The following is a 15,294-nucleotide window of genomic DNA, read 5'->3' as shown; positions in this document are numbered from 1 at the left end:
AATGGATGGCTGGAAGCATTTGTCTTTGCCTTTGCAATACCACAGAAGCAATGCATGGTCAATGTACAGCAATGACACACCTGTGTGAACAGCCAGGAGACCCCCCCCATGTTATGTTACATAGTTACATAGTTAGTACGGTCGAAAAAAGACATATGTCCATCAAGTTCAACCAGGGAATTAAGGGGTAGGGGTGTGGCGCGATATTGGGGAAGGGATGAGATTTTATATTTCTTCATAAGCATTAATCTTATTTTGTCAATTAGGAACATTCAGCACCCACCCGCTATCAAGGCAGCTGCCTATCATGTCATGCCCTACCTGCACAGGTGTGCTGGCTACTCAAATGATCCAATTAAGGAGGCCATTTAGTCAGCAGCAGCAGAAGTCCTGTGCCTGGACGCTCCAACAGCGGCCAGACACAAGCAGAAGCAGAAGCAGCAGAAGCAGCAGCAGCACCACCTTTTGTTTTTTGGCTGCAGCAGCAGCAGCAAGGCCCACAGGGCTGGCTAGCTGGCTAGCCAGCAAGCAGGTAGCAATGAAAGTAGGAATCTTTCTTTTTAACCCTGTAAGGGGGTGGTGCACTGTACCCGAAGATACTGCCATATCGGGTCAATGCATAGGGCGACGGAAGCAAGCTTCGAAATCGGCCCCCGTTCTCAAAAATCCATTTAATATATGGTCCCCAGATAGGGGACGTATCAGATATTAAACTGATAAGAACAGATACTACACTTGATCTTAGCCAAAAGGCCGAGAAGCGATAACCGTGAAAGGGGCGGGCCCAACAAGGTCCCCTTCATGGGCACTATCACTGCTTGCTGTCAGGGAGGCTGCCAGACAATTTTCCATGCACACTCTGGGCTGGGGGGCAGTCAACCACCAGTACACACAGCAGAACCTAAACCCATACCATTATTGCTAAGCAGCAAGACAGGGGCCCATTGCACTCCCACGGGGCCTTTTTAAATGCAATCCATAACCCGGATTTGCCAGGAACCCTTCTTACTCCTCCTACTTGCATGTGACACTGGGCTTAGGATCTGCATAGGAAACACACACACAAGCACACACCTACCTTTGTTGCCTGCAGATGCCTCCTTGGCTGTCCCCAAACGGTATCAAACCAACACCCACGGGAAGCTGTAAGCATAGAGGACATGCCTGCACCCCATTGGACTTACCTGTGTGGGTTAAATCCGGGTTATTTGACAACCTATGGCGGTGATGGTTCTGCTCAGGCAGAGCAGTGCTGATGCTCCTCATAAAGCTGTCGCTGCTGTGAAGGTTCTAGGTGACATCACAAATCCCTATGGTTACATACACAACAAAGCTGGGTTGTTGTTGTTTACACTCTGCAAGGCCTGTGGAAGTGAGTGACATCATAGCACTGTAGTTCTGAGGGTTCTAGATGGATGCAACAATCTCCTGTTGCTTCTATGAAGGCCATAATAGACGACATCACCAAACAGCTCCATAGTCACATACACAGCAAAGGAGAGATGTTGTTTACACCTAGTGATGTCAGTGGTATTGAGTGACATCACAGCACAGTGCTAAGGCTCCTGGGCCTGGACACAGCAGCGGCTGCAATATCTCAACGGAGAATACGTTTATATATATGTGTGTGTGTGCGCGTATATATATATATATATATATATATATATATATATATATATATATATATTTCTCCGCCGAAATCACTTTTAAACCCATTTCCACCTTTTTTTCCCTTCTCTTCCTCTTACTTTTTTTTCACGTTTTTTTACGTTTTTCTCCTTTTCGCCTCTTTTCTGGGCGTATTATTCTTCTTTTTCTTCTTTTTTTTCGTCTAATGCATACCCCATCAGTGCAGCAATGCTTATTCAATACCGCCAGCAGATGGAGACACTGGGGGATAATTTTCTAAGGATTTATACTGATTTTTCCTGTCTGAATTTGTCGCACAGAAAGTTGCAGGCCAAATATGTGTGACATTTCTGCGACTTTAGCTTCTAGAGCATTTTTACAACATTATACATAGGTGCTGAATACATAAAAAGCGACTGTTCAGCGACAGACAAGTCGCATCGGCTGAAAGTAGGCCAGAATGTCAGTCCATGTTGGAGCAGGTTTAGATACAGTCTAAAGTATAGATCTCAAAGTCTGTGCACAGAATTTAGCAAGGGCCTCGCACCTTCTGATGCATCAGGTAGGTGCACAATAGCATAGCCTAACCCTCTGTACTTTGGTCTATATTGATGCGGGACATAGACAGCCAGCTGATGACCAATCCATTAGTGCAATGGATGGCTGGAAGCATTTGTCTTTGCCTTTGCAATACCACAGAAGCAATGCATGGTCAATGTACAGCAATGACACACCTGTGTGAACAGCCAGGAGACCCCCCCCATGTTATGTTACATAGTTACATAGTTAGTACGGTCGAAAAAAGACATATGTCCATCAAGTTCAACCAGGGAATTAAGGGGTAGGGGTGTGGCGCGATATTGGGGAAGGGATGAGATTTTATATTTCTTCATAAGCATTAATCTTATTTTGTCAATTAGGAACATTCAGCACCCACCCGCTATCAAGGCAGCTGCCTATCATGTCATGCCCTACCTGCACAGGTGTGCTGGCTACTCAAATGATCCAATTAAGGAGGCCATTTAGTCAGCAGCAGCAGAAGTCCTGTGCCTGGACGCTCCAACAGCGGCCAGACACAAGCAGAAGCAGAAGCAGCAGAAGCAGCAGCAGCACCACCTTTTGTTTTTTGGCTGCAGCAGCAGCAGCAAGGCCCACAGGGCTGGCTAGCTGGCTAGCCAGCAAGCAGGTAGCAATGAAAGTAGGAATCTTTCTTTTTAACCCTGTAAGGGGGTGGTGCACTGTACCCGAAGATACTGCCATATCGGGTCAATGCATAGGGCGACGGAAGCAAGCTTCGAAATCGGCCCCCGTTCTCAAAAATCCATTTAATATATGGTCCCCAGATAGGGGACGTATCAGATATTAAACTGATAAGAACAGATACTACACTTGATCTTAGCCAAAAGGCCGAGAAGCGATAACCGTGAAAGGGGCGGGCCCAACAAGGTCCCCTTCATGGGCACTATCACTGCTTGCTGTCAGGGAGGCTGCCAGACAATTTTCCATGCACACTCTGGGCTGGGGGGCAGTCAACCACCAGTACACACAGCAGAACCTAAACCCATACCATTATTGCTAAGCAGCAAGACAGGGGCCCATTGCACTCCCACGGGGCCTTTTTAAATGCAATCCATAACCCGGATTTGCCAGGAACCCTTCTTACTCCTCCTACTTGCATGTGACACTGGGCTTAGGATCTGCATAGGAAACACACACACAAGCACACACCTACCTTTGTTGCCTGCAGATGCCTCCTTGGCTGTCCCCAAACGGTATCAAACCAACACCCACGGGAAGCTGTAAGCATAGAGGACATGCCTGCACCCCATTGGACTTACCTGTGTGGGTTAAATCCGGGTTATTTGACAACCTATGGCGGTGATGGTTCTGCTCAGGCAGAGCAGTGCTGATGCTCCTCATAAAGCTGTCGCTGCTGTGAAGGTTCTAGGTGACATCACAAATCCCTATGGTTACATACACAACAAAGCTGGGTTGTTGTTGTTTACACTCTGCAAGGCCTGTGGAAGTGAGTGACATCATAGCACTGTAGTTCTGAGGGTTCTAGATGGATGCAACAATCTCCTGTTGCTTCTATGAAGGCCATGATAGACGACATCACCAAACAGCTCCATAGTCACATACACAGCAAAGGAGAGATGTTGTTTACACCTAGTGATGTCAGTGGTATTGAGTGACATCACAGCACAGTGCTAAGGCTCCTGGGCCTGGACACAGCAGCGGCTGCAATATCTCAACGGAGAATACGTTTATATATATGTGTGTGTGTGCGCGTATATATATATATATATATATATATATATATGTATATATATATATATATATTTCTCCGCCGAAATCACTTTTAAACCCATTTCCACCTTTTTTTCCCTTCTCTTCCTCTTACTTTTTTTTCACGTTTTTTTACGTTTTTCTCCTTTTCGCCTCTTTTCTGGGCGTATTATTCTTCTTTTTCTTCTTTTTTTTCGTCTAATGCATACCCCATCAGTGCAGCAATGCTTATTCAATACCGCCAGCAGATGGAGACACTGGGGGATAATTTTCTAAGGATTTATACTGATTTTTCCTGTCTGAATTTGTCGCACAGAAAGTTGCAGGCCAAATATGTGTGACATTTCTGCGACTTTAGCTTCTAGAGCATTTTTACAACATTATACATAGGTGCTGAATACATAAAAAGCGACTGTTCAGCGACAGACAAGTCGCATCGGCTGAAAGTAGGCCAGAATGTCAGTCCATGTTGGAGCAGGTTTAGATACAGTCTAAAGTATAGATCTCAAAGTCTGTGCACAGAATTTAGCAAGGGCCTCGCACCTTCTGATGCATCAGGTAGGTGCACAATAGCATAGCCTAACCCTCTGTACTTTGGTCTATATTGATGCGGGACATAGACAGCCAGCTGATGACCAATCCATTAGTGCAATGGATGGCTGGAAGCATTTGTCTTTGCCTTTGCAATACCACAGAAGCAATGCATGGTCAATGTACAGCAATGACACACCTGTGTGAACAGCCAGGAGACCCCCCCCATGTTATGTTACATAGTTACATAGTTAGTACGGTCGAAAAAAGACATATGTCCATCAAGTTCAACCAGGGAATTAAGGGGTAGGGGTGTGGCGCGATATTGGGGAAGGGATGAGATTTTATATTTCTTCATAAGCATTAATCTTATTTTGTCAATTAGGAACATTCAGCACCCACCCGCTATCAAGGCAGCTGCCTATCATGTCATGCCCTACCTGCACAGGTGTGCTGGCTACTCAAATGATCCAATTAAGGAGGCCATTTAGTCAGCAGCAGCAGAAGTCCTGTGCCTGGACGCTCCAACAGCGGCCAGACACAAGCAGAAGCAGAAGCAGCAGAAGCAGCAGCAGCACCACCTTTTGTTTTTTGGCTGCAGCAGCAGCAGCAAGGCCCACAGGGCTGGCTAGCTGGCTAGCCAGCAAGCAGGTAGCAATGAAAGTAGGAATCTTTCTTTTTAACCCTGTAAGGGGGTGGTGCACTGTACCCGAAGATACTGCCATATCGGGTCAATGCATAGGGCGACGGAAGCAAGCTTCGAAATCGGCCCCCGTTCTCAAAAATCCATTTAATATATGGTCCCCAGATAGGGGACGTATCAGATATTAAACTGATAAGAACAGATACTACACTTGATCTTAGCCAAAAGGCCGAGAAGCGATAACCGTGAAAGGGGCGGGCCCAACAAGGTCCCCTTCATGGGCACTATCACTGCTTGCTGTCAGGGAGGCTGCCAGACAATTTTCCATGCACACTCTGGGCTGGGGGGCAGTCAACCACCAGTACACACAGCAGAACCTAAACCCATACCATTATTGCTAAGCAGCAAGACAGGGGCCCATTGCACTCCCACGGGGCCTTTTTAAATGCAATCCATAACCCGGATTTGCCAGGAACCCTTCTTACTCCTCCTACTTGCATGTGACACTGGGCTTAGGATCTGCATAGGAAACACACACACAAGCACACACCTACCTTTGTTGCCTGCAGATGCCTCCTTGGCTGTCCCCAAACGGTATCAAACCAACACCCACGGGAAGCTGTAAGCATAGAGGACATGCCTGCACCCCATTGGACTTACCTGTGTGGGTTAAATCCGGGTTATTTGACAACCTATGGCGGTGATGGTTCTGCTCAGGCAGAGCAGTGCTGATGCTCCTCATAAAGCTGTCGCTGCTGTGAAGGTTCTAGGTGACATCACAAATCCCTATGGTTACATACACAACAAAGCTGGGTTGTTGTTGTTTACACTCTGCAAGGCCTGTGGAAGTGAGTGACATCATAGCACTGTAGTTCTGAGGGTTCTAGATGGATGCAACAATCTCCTGTTGCTTCTATGAAGGCCATAATAGACGACATCACCAAACAGCTCCATAGTCACATACACAGCAAAGGAGAGATGTTGTTTACACCTAGTGATGTCAGTGGTATTGAGTGACATCACAGCACAGTGCTAAGGCTCCTGGGCCTGGACACAGCAGCGGCTGCAATATCTCAACGGAGAATACGTTTATATATATGTGTGTGTGTGCGCGTATATATATATATATATATATATATATATATATATGTATATATATATATATATATTTCTCCGCCGAAATCACTTTTAAACCCATTTCCACCTTTTTTTCCCTTCTCTTCCTCTTACTTTTTTTTCACGTTTTTTTACGTTTTTCTCCTTTTCGCCTCTTTTCTGGGCGTATTATTCTTCTTTTTCTTCTTTTTTTTCGTCTAATGCATACCCCATCAGTGCAGCAATGCTTATTCAATACCGCCAGCAGATGGAGACACTGGGGGATAATTTTCTAAGGATTTATACTGATTTTTCCTGTCTGAATTTGTCGCACAGAAAGTTGCAGGCCAAATATGTGTGACATTTCTGCGACTTTAGCTTCTAGAGCATTTTTACAACATTATACATAGGTGCTGAATACATAAAAAGCGACTGTTCAGCGACAGACAAGTCGCATCGGCTGAAAGTAGGCCAGAATGTCAGTCCATGTTGGAGCAGGTTTAGATACAGTCTAAAGTATAGATCTCAAAGTCTGTGCACAGAATTTAGCAAGGGCCTCGCACCTTCTGATGCATCAGGTAGGTGCACAATAGCATAGCCTAACCCTCTGTACTTTGGTCTATATTGATGCGGGACATAGACAGCCAGCTGATGACCAATCCATTAGTGCAATGGATGGCTGGAAGCATTTGTCTTTGCCTTTGCAATACCACAGAAGCAATGCATGGTCAATGTACAGCAATGACACACCTGTGTGAACAGCCAGGAGACCCCCCCATGTTATGTTACATAGTTACATAGTTAGTACGGTCGAAAAAAGACATATGTCCATCAAGTTCAACCAGGGAATTAAGGGGTAGGGGTGTGGCGCGATATTGGGGAAGGGATGAGATTTTATATTTCTTCATAAGCATTAATCTTATTTTGTCAATTAGGAACATTCAGCACCCACCCGCTATCAAGGCAGCTGCCTATCATGTCATGCCCTACCTGCACAGGTGTGCTGGCTACTCAAATGATCCAATTAAGGAGGCCATTTAGTCAGCAGCAGCAGAAGTCCTGTGCCTGGACGCTCCAACAGCGGCCAGACACAAGCAGAAGCAGAAGCAGCAGAAGCAGCAGCAGCACCACCTTTTGTTTTTTGGCTGCAGCAGCAGCAGCAAGGCCCACAGGGCTGGCTAGCTGGCTAGCCAGCAAGCAGGTAGCAATGAAAGTAGGAATCTTTCTTTTTAACCCTGTAAGGGGGTGGTGCACTGTACCCGAAGATACTGCCATATCGGGTCAATGCATAGGGCGACGGAAGCAAGCTTCGAAATCGGCCCCCGTTCTCAAAAATCCATTTAATATATGGTCCCCAGATAGGGGACGTATCAGATATTAAACTGATAAGAACAGATACTACACTTGATCTTAGCCAAAAGGCCGAGAAGCGATAACCGTGAAAGGGGCGGGCCCAACAAGGTCCCCTTCATGGGCACTATCACTGCTTGCTGTCAGGGAGGCTGCCAGACAATTTTCCATGCACACTCTGGGCTGGGGGGCAGTCAACCACCAGTACACACAGCAGAACCTAAACCCATACCATTATTGCTAAGCAGCAAGACAGGGGCCCATTGCACTCCCACGGGGCCTTTTTAAATGCAATCCATAACCCGGATTTGCCAGGAACCCTTCTTACTCCTCCTACTTGCATGTGACACTGGGCTTAGGATCTGCATAGGAAACACACACACAAGCACACACCTACCTTTGTTGCCTGCAGATGCCTCCTTGGCTGTCCCCAAACGGTATCAAACCAACACCCACGGGAAGCTGTAAGCATAGAGGACATGCCTGCACCCCATTGGACTTACCTGTGTGGGTTAAATCCGGGTTATTTGACAACCTATGGCGGTGATGGTTCTGCTCAGGCAGAGCAGTGCTGATGCTCCTCATAAAGCTGTCGCTGCTGTGAAGGTTCTAGGTGACATCACAAATCCCTATGGTTACATACACAACAAAGCTGGGTTGTTGTTGTTTACACTCTGCAAGGCCTGTGGAAGTGAGTGACATCATAGCACTGTAGTTCTGAGGGTTCTAGATGGATGCAACAATCTCCTGTTGCTTCTATGAAGGCCATAATAGACGACATCACCAAACAGCTCCATAGTCACATACACAGCAAAGGAGAGATGTTGTTTACACCTAGTGATGTCAGTGGTATTGAGTGACATCACAGCACAGTGCTAAGGCTCCTGGGCCTGGACACAGCAGCGGCTGCAATATCTCAACGGAGAATACGTTTATATATATGTGTGTGTGCGCGTATATATATATATATATATATATATATATATATATTTCTCCGCCGAAATCACTTTTAAACCCATTTCCACCTTTTTTTCCCTTCTCTTCCTCTTACTTTTTTTTCACGTTTTTTTACGTTTTTCTCCTTTTCGCCTCTTTTCTGGGCGTATTATTCTTCTTTTTCTTCTTTTTTTTCGTCTAATGCATACCCCATCAGTGCAGCAATGCTTATTCAATACCGCCAGCAGATGGAGACACTGGGGGATAATTTTCTAAGGATTTATACTGATTTTTCCTGTCTGAATTTGTCGCACAGAAAGTTGCAGGCCAAATATGTGTGACATTTCTGCGACTTTAGCTTCTAGAGCATTTTTACAACATTATACATAGGTGCTGAATACATAAAAAGCGACTGTTCAGCGACAGACAAGTCGCATCGGCTGAAAGTAGGCCAGAATGTCAGTCCATGTTGGAGCAGGTTTAGATACAGTCTAAAGTATAGATCTCAAAGTCTGTGCACAGAATTTAGCAAGGGCCTCGCACCTTCTGATGCATCAGGTAGGTGCACAATAGCATAGCCTAACCCTCTGTACTTTGGTCTATATTGATGCGGGACATAGACAGACAGCTGATGACCAATCCATTAGTGCAATGGATGGCTGGAAGCATTTGTCTTTGCCTTTGCAATACCACAGAAGCAATGCATGGTCAATGTACAGCAATGACACACCTGTGTGAACAGCCAGGAGACCCCCCCCCATGTTATGTTACATAGTTACATAGTTAGTACTTTTCGAAAAAAGACATATGTCCATCAAGTTCAACCAGGGAATTAAGGGGTAGGGGTGTGGCGCGATATTGGGGAAGGGATGAGATTTTATATTTCTTCATAAGCATTAATCTTATTTTGTCAATTAGGAACATTCAGCACCCACCCGCTATCAAGGCAGCTGCCTATCATGTCATGCCCTACCTGCACAGGTGTGCTGGCTACTCAAATGATCCAATTAAGGAGGCCATTTAGTCAGCAGCAGCAGAAGTCCTGTGCCTGGACGCTCCAACAGCGGCCAGACACAAGCAGAAGCAGAAGCAGCAGAAGCAGCAGCAGCACCACCTTTTGTTTTTTGGCTGCAGCAGCAGCAGCAAGGCCCACAGGGCTGGCTAGCTGGCTAGCCAGCAAGCAGGTAGCAATGAAAGTAGGAATCTTTCTTTTTAACCCTGTAAGGGGGTGGTGCACTGTACCCGAAGATACTGCCATATCGGGTCAATGCATAGGGCGACGGAAGCAAGCTTCGAAATCGGCCCCCGTTCTCAAAAATCCATTTAATATATGGTCCCCAGATAGGGGACGTATCAGATATTAAACTGATAAGAACAGATACTACACTTGATCTTAGCCAAAAGGCCGAGAAGCGATAACCGTGAAAGGGGCGGGCCCAACAAGGTCCCCTTCATGGGCACTATCACTGCTTGCTGTCAGGGAGGCTGCCAGACAATTTTCCATGCACACTCTGGGCTGGGGGGCAGTCAACCACCAGTACACACAGCAGAACCTAAACCCATACCATTATTGCTAAGCAGCAAGACAGGGGCCCATTGCACTCCCACGGGGCCTTTTTAAATGCAATCCATAACCCGGATTTGCCAGGAACCCTTCTTACTCCTCCTACTTGCATGTGACACTGGGCTTAGGATCTGCATAGGAAACACACACACAAGCACACACCTACCTTTGTTGCCTGCAGATGCCTCCTTGGCTGTCCCCAAACGGTATCAAACCAACACCCACGGGAAGCTGTAAGCATAGAGGACATGCCTGCACCCCATTGGACTTACCTGTGTGGGTTAAATCCGGGTTATTTGACAACCTATGGCGGTGATGGTTCTGCTCAGGCAGAGCAGTGCTGATGCTCCTCATAAAGCTGTCGCTGCTGTGAAGGTTCTAGGTGACATCACAAATCCCTATGGTTACATACACAACAAAGCTGGGTTGTTGTTGTTTACACTCTGCAAGGCCTGTGGAAGTGAGTGACATCATAGCACTGTAGTTCTGAGGGTTCTAGATGGATGCAACAATCTCCTGTTGCTTCTATGAAGGCCATAATAGACGACATCACCAAACAGCTCCATAGTCACATACACAGCAAAGGAGAGATGTTGTTTACACCTAGTGATGTCAGTGGTATTGAGTGACATCACAGCACAGTGCTAAGGCTCCTGGGCCTGGACACAGCAGCGGCTGCAATATCTCAACGGAGAATACGTTTATATATATGTGTGTGTGTGCGCGTATATATATATATATATATATATATATATATATATATATATATATATATATATATTTCTCCGCCGAAATCACTTTTAAACCCATTTCCACCTTTTTTTCCCTTCTCTTCCTCTTACTTTTTTTTCACGTTTTTTTACGTTTTTCTCCTTTTCGCCTCTTTTCTGGGCGTATTATTCTTCTTTTTCTTCTTTTTTTTCGTCTAATGCATACCCCATCAGTGCAGCAATGCTTATTCAATACCGCCAGCAGATGGAGACACTGGGGGATAATTTTCTAAGGATTTATACTGATTTTTCCTGTCTGAATTTGTCGCACAGAAAGTTGCAGGCCAAATATGTGTGACATTTCTGCGACTTTAGCTTCTAGAGCATTTTTACAACATTATACATAGGTGCTGAATACATAAAAAGCGACTGTTCAGCGACAGACAAGTCGCATCGGCTGAAAGTAGGCCAGAATGTCAGTCCATGTTGGAGCAGGTTTAGATACAGTCTAAAGTATAGATCTCAAAGTCTGTGCACAGAATTTAGCAAGGGCCTCGCACCTTCTGATGCATCAGGTAGGTGCACAATAGCATAGCCTAACCCTCTGTACTTTGGTCTATATTGATGCGGGACATAGACAGCCAGCTGATGACCAATCCATTAGTGCAATGGATGGCTGGAAGCATTTGTCTTTGCCTTTGCAATACCACAGAAGCAATGCATGGTCAATGTACAGCAATGACACACCTGTGTGAACAGCCAGGAGACCCCCCTCATGTTATGTTACATAGTTACATAGTTAGTACGGTCGAAAAAAGACATATGTCCATCAAGTTCAACCAGGGAATTAAGGGGTAGGGGTGTGGCGCGATATTGGGGAAGGGATGAGATTTTATATTTCTTCATAAGCATTAATCTTATTTTGTCAATTAGGAACATTCAGCACCCACCCGCTATCAAGGCAGCTGCCTATCATGTCATGCCCTACCTGCACAGGTGTGCTGGCTACTCAAATGATCCAATTAAGGAGGCCATTTAGTCAGCAGCAGCAGAAGTCCTGTGCCTGGACGCTCCAACAGCGGCCAGACACAAGCAGAAGCAGAAGCAGCAGAAGCAGCAGCAGCACCACCTTTTGTTTTTTGGCTGCAGCAGCAGCAGCAAGGCCCACAGGGCTGGCTAGCTGGCTAGCCAGCAAGCAGGTAGCAATGAAAGTAGGAATCTTTCTTTTTAACCCTGTAAGGGGGTGGTGCACTGTACCCGAAGATACTGCCATATCGGGTCAATGCATAGGGCGACGGAAGCAAGCTTCGAAATCGGCCCCCGTTCTCAAAAATCCATTTAATATATGGTCCCCAGATAGGGGACGTATCAGATATTAAACTGATAAGAACAGATACTACACTTGATCTTAGCCAAAAGGCCGAGAAGCGATAACCGTGAAAGGGGCGGGCCCAACAAGGTCCCCTTCATGGGCACTATCACTGCTTGCTGTCAGGGAGGCTGCCAGACAATTTTCCATGCACACTCTGGGCTGGGGGGCAGTCAACCACCAGTACACACAGCAGAACCTAAACCCATACCATTATTGCTAAGCAGCAAGACAGGGGCCCATTGCACTCCCACGGGGCCTTTTTAAATGCAATCCATAACCCGGATTTGCCAGGAACCCTTCTTACTCCTCCTACTTGCATGTGACACTGGGCTTAGGATCTGCATAGGAAACACACACACAAGCACACACCTACCTTTGTTGCCTGCAGATGCCTCCTTGGCTGTCCCCAAACGGTATCAAACCAACACCCACGGGAAGCTGTAAGCATAGAGGACATGCCTGCACCCCATTGGACTTACCTGTGTGGGTTAAATCCGGGTTATTTGACAACCTATGGCGGTGATGGTTCTGCTCAGGCAGAGCAGTGCTGATGCTCCTCATAAAGCTGTCGCTGCTGTGAAGGTTCTAGGTGACATCACAAATCCCTATGGTTACATACACAACAAAGCTGGGTTGTTGTTGTTTACACTCTGCAAGGCCTGTGGAAGTGAGTGACATCATAGCACTGTAGTTCTGAGGGTTCTAGATGGATGCAACAATCTCCTGTTGCTTCTATGAAGGCCATAATAGACGACATCACCAAACAGCTCCATAGTCACATACACAGCAAAGGAGAGATGTTGTTTACACCTAGTGATGTCAGTGGTATTGAGTGACATCACAGCACAGTGCTAAGGCTCCTGGGCCTGGACACAGCAGCGGCTGCAATATCTCAACGGAGAATACGTTTATATATATGTGTGTGTGTGCGCGTATATATATATATATATATATATATATATATGTATATATATATATATATATATTTCTCCGCCGAAATCACTTTTAAACCCATTTCCACCTTTTTTTCCCTTCTCTTCCTCTTACTTTTTTTTCACGTTTTTTTACGTTTTTCTCCTTTTCGCCTCTTTTCTGGGCGTATTATTCTTCTTTTTCTTCTTTTTTTTCGTCTAATGCATACCCCATCAGTGCAGCAATGCTTATTCAATACCGCCAGCAGATGGAGACACTGGGGGATAATTTTCTAAGGATTTATACTGATTTTTCCTGTCTGAATTTGTCGCACAGAAAGTTGCAGGCCAAATATGTGTGACATTTCTGCGACTTTAGCTTCTAGAGCATTTTTACAACATTATACATAGGTGCTGAATACATAAAAAGCGACTGTTCAGCGACAGACAAGTCGCATCGGCTGAAAGTAGGCCAGAATGTCAGTCCATGTTGGAGCAGGTTTAGATACAGTCTAAAGTATAGATCTCAAAGTCTGTGCACAGAATTTAGCAAGGGCCTCGCACCTTCTGATGCATCAGGTAGGTGCACAATAGCATAGCCTAACCCTCTGTACTTTGGTCTATATTGATGCGGGACATAGACAGCCAGCTGATGACCAATCCATTAGTGCAATGGATGGCTGGAAGCATTTGTCTTTGCCTTTGCAATACCACAGAAGCAATGCATGGTCAATGTACAGCAATGACACACCTGTGTGAACAGCCAGGAGACCCCCCCCATGTTATGTTACATAGTTACATAGTTAGTATGGTCGAAAAAAGACATATGTCCATCAAGTTCAACCAGGGAATTAAGGGGTAGGGGTGTGGCGCGATATTGGGGAAGGGATGAGATTTTATATTTCTTCATAAGCATTAATCTTATTTTGTCAATTAGGAACATTCAGCACCCACCCGCTATCAAGGCAGCTGCCTATCATGTCATGCCCTACCTGCACAGGTGTGCTGGCTACTCAAATGATCCAATTAAGGAGGCCATTTAGTCAGCAGCAGCAGAAGTCCTGTGCCTGGACGCTCCAACAGCGGCCAGACACAAGCAGAAGCAGAAGCAGCAGAAGCAGCAGCAGCACCACCTTTTGTTTTTTGGCTGCAGCAGCAGCAGCAAGGCCCACAGGGCTGGCTAGCTGGCTAGCCAGCAAGCAGGTAGCAATGAAAGTAGGAATCTTTCTTTTTAACCCTGTAAGGGGGTGGTGCACTGTACCCGAAGATACTGCCATATCGGGTCAATGCATAGGGCGACGGAAGCAAGCTTCGAAATCGGCCCCCGTTCTCAAAAATCCATTTAATATATGGTCCCCAGATAGGGGACGTATCAGATATTAAACTGATAAGAACAGATACTACACTTGATCTTAGCCAAAAGGCCGAGAAGCGATAACCGTGAAAGGGGCGGGCCCAACAAGGTCCCCTTCATGGGCACTATCACTGCTTGCTGTCAGGGAGGCTGCCAGACAATTTTCCATGCACACTCTGGGCTGGGGGGCAGTCAACCACCAGTACACACAGCAGAACCTAAACCCATACCATTATTGCTAAGCAGCAAGACAGGGGCCCATTGCACTCCCACGGGGCCTTTTTAAATGCAATCCATAACCCGGATTTGCCAGGAACCCTTCTTACTCCTCCTACTTGCATGTGACACTGGGCTTAGGATCTGCATAGGAAACACACACACAAGCACACACCTACCTTTGTTGCCTGCAGATGCCTCCTTGGCTGTCCCCAAACGGTATCAAACCAACACCCACGGGAAGCTGTAAGCATAGAGGACATGCCTGCACCCCATTGGACTTACCTGTGTGGGTTAAATCCGGGTTATTTGACAACCTATGGCGGTGATGGTTCTGCTCAGGCAGAGCAGTGCTGATGCTCCTCATAAAGCTGTCGCTGCTGTGAAGGTTCTAGGTGACATCACAAATCCCTATGGTTACATACACAACAAAGCTGGGTTGTTGTTGTTTACACTCTGCAAGGCCTGTGGAAGTGAGTGACATCATAGCACTGTAGTTCTGAGGGTTCTAGATGGATGCAACAATCTCCTGTTGCTTCTATGAAGGCCATAGTAGACGACATCACCAAACAGCTCCATAGTCACATACACAGCAAAGGAGAGATGTTGTTTACACCTAGTGATGTCAGTGGTATTGAGTGACATCACAGCACAGTGCTAAGGCTCCTGGGCCTGGACACAGCAGCGGCTGCAA

General features: G+C 46.1%; 7 non-coding genes across 7 annotated transcripts; all 7 read right to left on the bottom strand.

Annotated features, from left to right (window-relative positions):
• Window positions 1–574: 574 nt before the first annotated feature.
• LOC130311474 (U2 spliceosomal RNA) lies at window positions 575–765 on the bottom strand. Its single transcript, XR_008859818.1, has one exon. It is a non-coding gene; the product is annotated as a U2 spliceosomal RNA (small nuclear RNA).
• Window positions 766–2,857: 2,092 nt separating this feature from the next.
• LOC130311473 (U2 spliceosomal RNA) lies at window positions 2,858–3,048 on the bottom strand. The gene has a single exon (XR_008859817.1). It is a non-coding gene; the product is annotated as a U2 spliceosomal RNA (small nuclear RNA).
• Window positions 3,049–5,142: 2,094 nt separating this feature from the next.
• On the bottom strand, window positions 5,143–5,333 carry LOC130311472 (U2 spliceosomal RNA). Its single transcript, XR_008859816.1, has one exon. It is a non-coding gene; the product is annotated as a U2 spliceosomal RNA (small nuclear RNA).
• Window positions 5,334–7,430: 2,097 nt separating this feature from the next.
• On the bottom strand, window positions 7,431–7,621 carry LOC130311471 (U2 spliceosomal RNA). Its single transcript, XR_008859815.1, has one exon. It is a non-coding gene; the product is annotated as a U2 spliceosomal RNA (small nuclear RNA).
• A 2,078-nt stretch (window positions 7,622–9,699) lies between these two features.
• On the bottom strand, window positions 9,700–9,890 carry LOC130311470 (U2 spliceosomal RNA). Its single transcript, XR_008859814.1, has one exon. It is a non-coding gene; the product is annotated as a U2 spliceosomal RNA (small nuclear RNA).
• A 2,098-nt stretch (window positions 9,891–11,988) lies between these two features.
• LOC130311469 (U2 spliceosomal RNA) lies at window positions 11,989–12,179 on the bottom strand. The gene has a single exon (XR_008859813.1). It is a non-coding gene; the product is annotated as a U2 spliceosomal RNA (small nuclear RNA).
• A 2,096-nt stretch (window positions 12,180–14,275) lies between these two features.
• LOC130311468 (U2 spliceosomal RNA) lies at window positions 14,276–14,466 on the bottom strand. The gene has a single exon (XR_008859812.1). It is a non-coding gene; the product is annotated as a U2 spliceosomal RNA (small nuclear RNA).
• Between the last annotated feature and the right edge of the window lie 828 nt (window positions 14,467–15,294).

Source organism: Hyla sarda, unplaced genomic scaffold (assembly GCF_029499605.1).
Source record: "Hyla sarda isolate aHylSar1 unplaced genomic scaffold, aHylSar1.hap1 scaffold_1638, whole genome shotgun sequence".
NCBI classification, from domain to species: Eukaryota; Metazoa; Chordata; class Amphibia; order Anura; family Hylidae; genus Hyla; species Hyla sarda.
The sequence above is the reverse complement of the archived record's forward strand: the minus strand, read 5'-3'. Positions and strand labels throughout refer to the sequence as shown.